The sequence below is a fragment of the Cornus florida genome, unplaced genomic scaffold, assembly GCF_030987335.1.
Source record: "Cornus florida cultivar Cherokee Brave unplaced genomic scaffold, ASM3098733v1 CherokeeBrave_3.0.0_Hap2_Chr04, whole genome shotgun sequence".
Taxonomy (NCBI): domain Eukaryota; kingdom Viridiplantae; phylum Streptophyta; class Magnoliopsida; order Cornales; family Cornaceae; genus Cornus; species Cornus florida.
Window position 1 is genome coordinate 80,155,008 of NW_026775574.1, and position 6,395 is coordinate 80,161,402.

The window sequence follows — 6,395 nt, forward strand, 5'->3', positions numbered from 1 at the left end:
AAGTTCCCACGATCAGACAGAGAGCTGTTTTATGCAGGGTTCAAAAAATTTCTAAGTATTGGAACTAAAGATCTATCCAATAAGAAGTTGGATCGATCTTGGTATTTCAGATCGATCGTAAAAAACTTCGCACGATGGGACAGAGAAGTGATTGGATGCAGGTATCAAGTTCGATCAATCGAACCTCTTTTTAGATTGATCGAAGAGGCATAAAATGCCTATTTCAGAACTGAAAGTGCAGGCATTCCCAATCAAAATCCCTAACCATGTGTATGAACCCAAAAATATATCTAGACGTTGCAAGAAATGAAAGTTAAAATAGAAATGAGGGAGGAATAGGGTTGTAAACCCTATGAAGCATTGCTAGTCTTTAACATCTCTAGCAAGACATTGGACTCTTTTAGCCCGGATCAAATATCTTGTTATGCATCTCCTCCTTGACGGGGTGAATGGATTTTTAAATCTCACCTAACAAATGGTTCTTTAAGGAACTTGTTGGATTTTGATCAAAAAGAATTGACGGTCTTTCATCAAGGCAACTCTTGGGCTTCCATGCCCTTTCAACACAAGGTTTTGAAACAATTTTCTTTGAATCCTTTTTAGTAAGCACACCATGGGAATGTTTAATATCAAGTAGAGACTCAACTTCATCAAATTCATTGGCAAGAAATTTTTCCACAACACACACTTCTTCATGTTTGTCCATTGAATTAGAGGTTGGATTAAAAATGTTCTACTTCACTTTCATATACCCAAATGAGATTTTCATTATCCCTGTCATACAATTGATGTTGGCATTTGCAGTTGCCAAGAAAGGACGGCCAAGGATAATGGGAATTTGGCTCTTGGGGTTCGGAACTAGTTTCGTGTCTATAACAATGAAATTAATGGGGAAGAAGAACTTATCAATCTTAATCAAGACATCCAATATAATAACCCGGGGCTTTTTGATGGATCGGTCGGCTAGTTGCAAAACCACCGACGTCGGTTTTAAATCTCTTAAGCCCAATTTAACATATATCGAGTAGGGAAGAAGGTTGACACTTGCTCCTAAGTCAAGAAGTGCCTGATTAATGACATGGTCACAGATAATGCAAGAAGTAGTAGGTGAGTCGGGGTCTTTAAACTTTAGGAGGTGTTATGTAGCAAAATAGAGCTCACTTGCTCAGTCAAGACCAATTTCTTTGGTGCTTGGCTTTTGTTCTTCCTCTTTTGGGTGCAAATATCTTTTAAGAACTTGGCATAAGCCAGAATTTGCTTGATTACATCCAAAAGTGGAAGATTGATCTTCACTTGACTAAACATTTCTATGATTTCATTGGTCTTGGTATTTTATTTTTCAAGAGAAATGGATCCTTTCAAGGTGTTAGGAAATAGAGCTCTTGAAGCATTTTCAAAACAAGAATTTTTAAAATCACTGTTCAATTCATCTTTCAAATCATTTTTGACAATTTTCTCAACAAAATGATCATGCACATGCAATGAAGGAGGAATAAAATGAGAAACGGGACGGGTGTTAACTTTTGGTTGCACCGGTTCATCCTCTTCATTGGAAATACCTATTTGATTATCAATAACCTTCCCACTTCTTAAGGTTGTCACCACATTGACATGTTCAATTGTGTGACCTTCCGATGAGGAATGAGTCTCCACAACACATTGTTGCTTTAGTAGGGCATTTAAAAGCACCTTCCCTTTCTCTCTAGCATTCAGAGTACTAGCTATTAGCCCGAATTGGGTTTCTAACTTAGCAATGGATTGAGAATGCGAATGAAGCAATTGATTATTCGCCTTTAGAGTGCCTAGAACGGTCAACACTTTCACCTCAAAAGCGGGACTCCTAGAATTTCCTTGGGAATAAGATGATTGATTAGGAAAATGTGAATTAGAAAATTGATTGCCATGCGATTGAAATGATGATCTAAAACGTTGGGAACCTTGGCCTTGCATTGGTGGTGAAACATACTTTCCTTGAAAACCACCTTGGGGAGGGTTTGAGCCTTCCCCTTGGCTTTTCTAAGAGAAGTTTAGATGGTTCCTCCAACTTGAATTATAATGGGTGCGTTAGGGATTATTCCTTTGGTTGACGAAGGTCGTATTGACTTGCTCATGGTTCTTGCTTCGCGCATATCCATGGGGACAATTGGAAGTAGAATGCAAGACACTTGAACAAGTCATGCATGATTCATTAGATGCACGATGATTAACATGATTAGGGGAGGAAGACATTTGATTCGGTGAATTTTGGTTGTTCAAGAATTGATCAAACCTTTGAGATAAGGATTTCATCTCGGCGGCTATGTCATTGGAATTGTCAACTTGATATAAGCCGACATTCTTCCTTCCACCTAAGTTTCTACGATTTTTAGAAGATAGAGATCTATGCATTGAGTTCTCACTCATACTTTCATACAATTTTCACACATCATTTTCATGCTTGTCAAGATAAGAGGCACCCATGGATGCATCAACCATACCCTTGTGATTATCCGGTAAACTTTCAAAGTAATATTAAACTAGTTGCCACTTAGGTATGTCATAATGTGGGCATTTCCTAAGCAAATCATTAAACCTTTCCCATGCTTCATGAAACATTTCCCCATCTCCTTGAGAAAATTCGTGAATGGAAGTTCTCATAGCATTGGTCTTTGATACCGGATAGTACTTCTTCAAGAATTCTTATTGCATTTCTGCCCAAAAAGTTATCGAAAAAGGCCTAAGATTATTAAATCAATATTTTGCTTTGTCTTTAAGGGTAAAAGGAAAAATTTTAAGTCTTAAAACTTCTTCTGGCATGTCCATATATTTCACGGTAGAACACACTTCAAGAAACTCATCCAAATGCTTGTAGGGTTCTTCACTTGGAAGTCCATCACAGTTAGGAAGCATTTGAATGGTTTCCGGTTTAATCTCATAATGATGTACTCTCAATGGGGGCAATTGAATGTAAGTGGGTGCATTATATTCATTAGGCACATAGTGATCACGCAAAGTAATGGGAGGATTCACAATTGGTGATGCTAAACGAACACGGTGATTAACTTGAACCATGGGAGGTTGTGGAGCAAAAATTGGCCTAGGCATTCCTAATGGAACTTGGCCTTGTTGTTATTGTGGGATGAATGGTCTAGGCATGCCTAACAAAACTTGGATGTTGTTATGATGCACATTAGGGTGGAGGATGCCTTGTTATACTATGTGACCATGGTCCTCTATATGTGATAAGCGCCAAATATTGCATATTCAAGCACCCTTAGTTGCATTAGTTGAGTCCATTATAAGATTATTTTATGTAGATTATCTTCATTTGCATGTTTTACTTATTTTCAGGTTTGTTTGCCAAAAAAAAATAAAAATGATGTTTTGATGAGTTCTTGAAAGTGTGCAATGTTGAAGTTTACAGCCTGGCAGCAGTGGAGTTCAACTTTGCTCGTCATTTTTGACCCAAAGAAACTTGAGAACTAGACTTCCATTAAAACATGGTGCACTTAGAGCTTTGAATTAACCTTCCAAATCATCAAACAGTTCTTCATTTGGAGTTCGGAGTAGAAAGTTATGGCCTTTTTACCAAAGTAGCTCAGAACAGAACAAGTAGAAGAATGCAATCTATTGCATCTTCGAGCGCTTGAAGAAGGACCTTCGAGCGTTTAAAATTCGGGCAGAATCACTTTGAACATCTTCGAACGCTCGAAGCCTCTACTTCGAGCGCTTGAAGGAACATTTTTGGCCCACTTGTGTCTTGAATCCTCCAGCTTCAGATTTCCCTCTTTTATGAGTTGGTTGGAGATGTCTTTTGGGGGGAGTTTAGCCTCAATTTGAGGGGGTTTGGTAGGCTTATTATCTACAAAAAGAGAGGGGAACCAAGAGATTAGAATCAACACATATATCTTGCAAGATTTTTGGAGAGAGAAAAGGAGAAGAGGATAGAGTTCTTGTGGCTAAAAAGAGGGAGCTCGAAAATGGAGGGAGCTTGGAAGTTTCTTCCTTCTTTTAGGGCATCCATGGGTAACTAACTCCTCGTCTAGGGAGGTGATGGAATCCCTCATTGTAAGCATGTTCTAATTTTGATTCTATTATGGGGAAAATAATGTACTCTTGTGGTGATTCCATAATCTAGAACTTTTACTTGATGCAATGAACTGATTTTGATTTAATGATCATGTTGAATCTACTTTCTTGTCTTAGAATGTATGTTTTCATGGTTGTATGGTTTACATTTTCATGGTGACAATGAAGATGAGATTTTTGGAATGGTTTTAATGGCATGTTGTTGAGAGATTTGATAGGCCATAGCTTAGGTTCTTCCTTTGATGGCTTATTCTTAATTATTAGCTTCATGTGCTCTTATCATGTGATTGATGACTTGACAATTTCTAGCTTAGTGAACATGTCCAAAACTACACTTTAGTTTAGGTAGTTAAGCATGTAAAATCTTTGATAAATTGTTCTTGTTTATTGATTTCATGAATCCTTTGAAGGTAATGTAGTAACCTTGAGTAACTACTTATCATAGCCATATATTTATGTTGTTTTCCCCCGAATGAATCATAGTCTAGCATGTTTATATTGTAAGTGGTGAAGTTGCTTCCCTAGCCCTCTTTATCTAGATCTCCTTCCTTTACATTCCTTGAAATTTACTATTTTATACATTCCTAAATTCATAGTTTAAGTGACAACCCAACAAATCCTCTATAAACCCCCTTATTATTCTAAAAGATGATTCTAGACACTTAGGTTGTCATAGACTAGTAGTCCCAATGGTTCGACTTACCCAACCAATAGCCCTATTTACAGTGATTTGTGCTATTGAAAAACGGGTTGATTTATAATTGTAGTTGATCCGTCGATCAATTTTTGGTGCCGTTGCCGAGGATGGCAAATGGTTTAGCAACCAAAGTTCTAGGGTTAACTTTGGTTTGATTGTTAATATTGTGATTTGTGAATATTTCTTGTGTGATTTTGATCATCTTTGTGTTGTAAGTTGTTTATGAGATTCTAGGGACTTGAAGCTCACCGAGGGAACGCTAGTAAATTTGTAAGTCTAGAGGACTCCAGGTAAGTCTCTCGACCTTCTAGTTTCGAAAATGTTAATATCGTGCATGTGTTAAATTTAGCAATTGTTAAGTTGTGAAGCCCTTGTTGAGGCTTTTGTCTTGTTTATTTTCAATTGTAAAGCATCGGTCCTTGTTATGGCCATTTAATTCCTGTGTTGATAATTGAGGAGAAATGGAACATCGTATGTGGAGTTGATGATGAAAAATTGTTATGATGATTGTGTTGTGAGTTGTTGATGTTTGGCCGTATATCACTTTCCTTACCAACTCTTGACTCGCCAGTTGACATAAATTCACTTGAAAGAACTCTTAAACGAAACCTTAGGGAATCTTCTAGCATAAGAGAACTTGAAACTGAATTTAACACAATGGCTAAAAATGTAGGAAATGTCGAAAATGAGGGAATTAATAACGATAGGGCCGAAATTCCAAATGTAGAGCCAATGACTCTCAGAGACCATTTCATCCCTACCACCTATGCTTCACCCTCATGCATAGTGATGCCAAATATTGATGTGGCTCAATATGAGCCAATTCCATCAATTGATGACACCACATCTCTCCCCTTCATTGTCCCAAAATTCTGCACGTATGGTATGTGCATCGTGTATAAGTCCATTCCATCTCTCGGAAGATTGCCTCACACCGGAGCAATTTCCCAATCCAAATCAAGAGCAAGCAAATGATATGTTCTCAAGGCCCGGAAATAATCCATATTCCAACACCTAAAATCCGGGTTGGAGAGATCATCCGAATTTTTCATGGCGGCAACAAGCCCCACAAAATTCTCAATTTCAAACTTAAGGGCATCAAAATCAGCCCTCTTCTCAATTTCAAAATAGGCAATTTCCAGCCTCTTCGAATTACCATCCTTCGTATAATCCAAATGTCTCTAATCAACCTCCCATGTCCCCAAAGGATGAGATTATGGCTGCAAATAAACAAATGATGGAATCTCTAAATCAACAAATGATGGAATCCAACAAGCAACTCTTGTCATCTTTGCAGCCCATTCTCCAAATGGTTCATTCTCATACTCAGTCCATAGCTAAACTTGAGAATCAAGTGGGTCAAATAGCTAACTCCATGAATCAATTGCTCCAAAAGGACAAGGGTAAGTTTCTCGCTCAACCATTTAAAAATCCTAGAGGGATGCATGTGATTGACAAAACCCCTTCTTCGAGTGGGCTAATTCATGAACAAGTTCAAGCAATCACCACCCTTAGGAGTGGTTGAGTTGTCGACAATAAGGTTGACGGAGACAAGGATGATAAAAATTCTCCCTCTGAAAGTCCAAAAGCAAGCTCATCTAATCCAAATCCTACTCGTGAAAATCCCAAG

General features: G+C 38.0%; 1 pseudogene; it reads left to right on the forward strand.

Annotated features, from left to right (window-relative positions):
* The first annotated feature begins 2,533 nt into the window (after positions 1-2,533).
* Positions 2,534-2,631, forward strand: LOC132305755 (small nucleolar RNA R71; annotated as a pseudogene).
* The last annotated feature ends 3,764 nt before the right edge of the window (positions 2,632-6,395 follow it).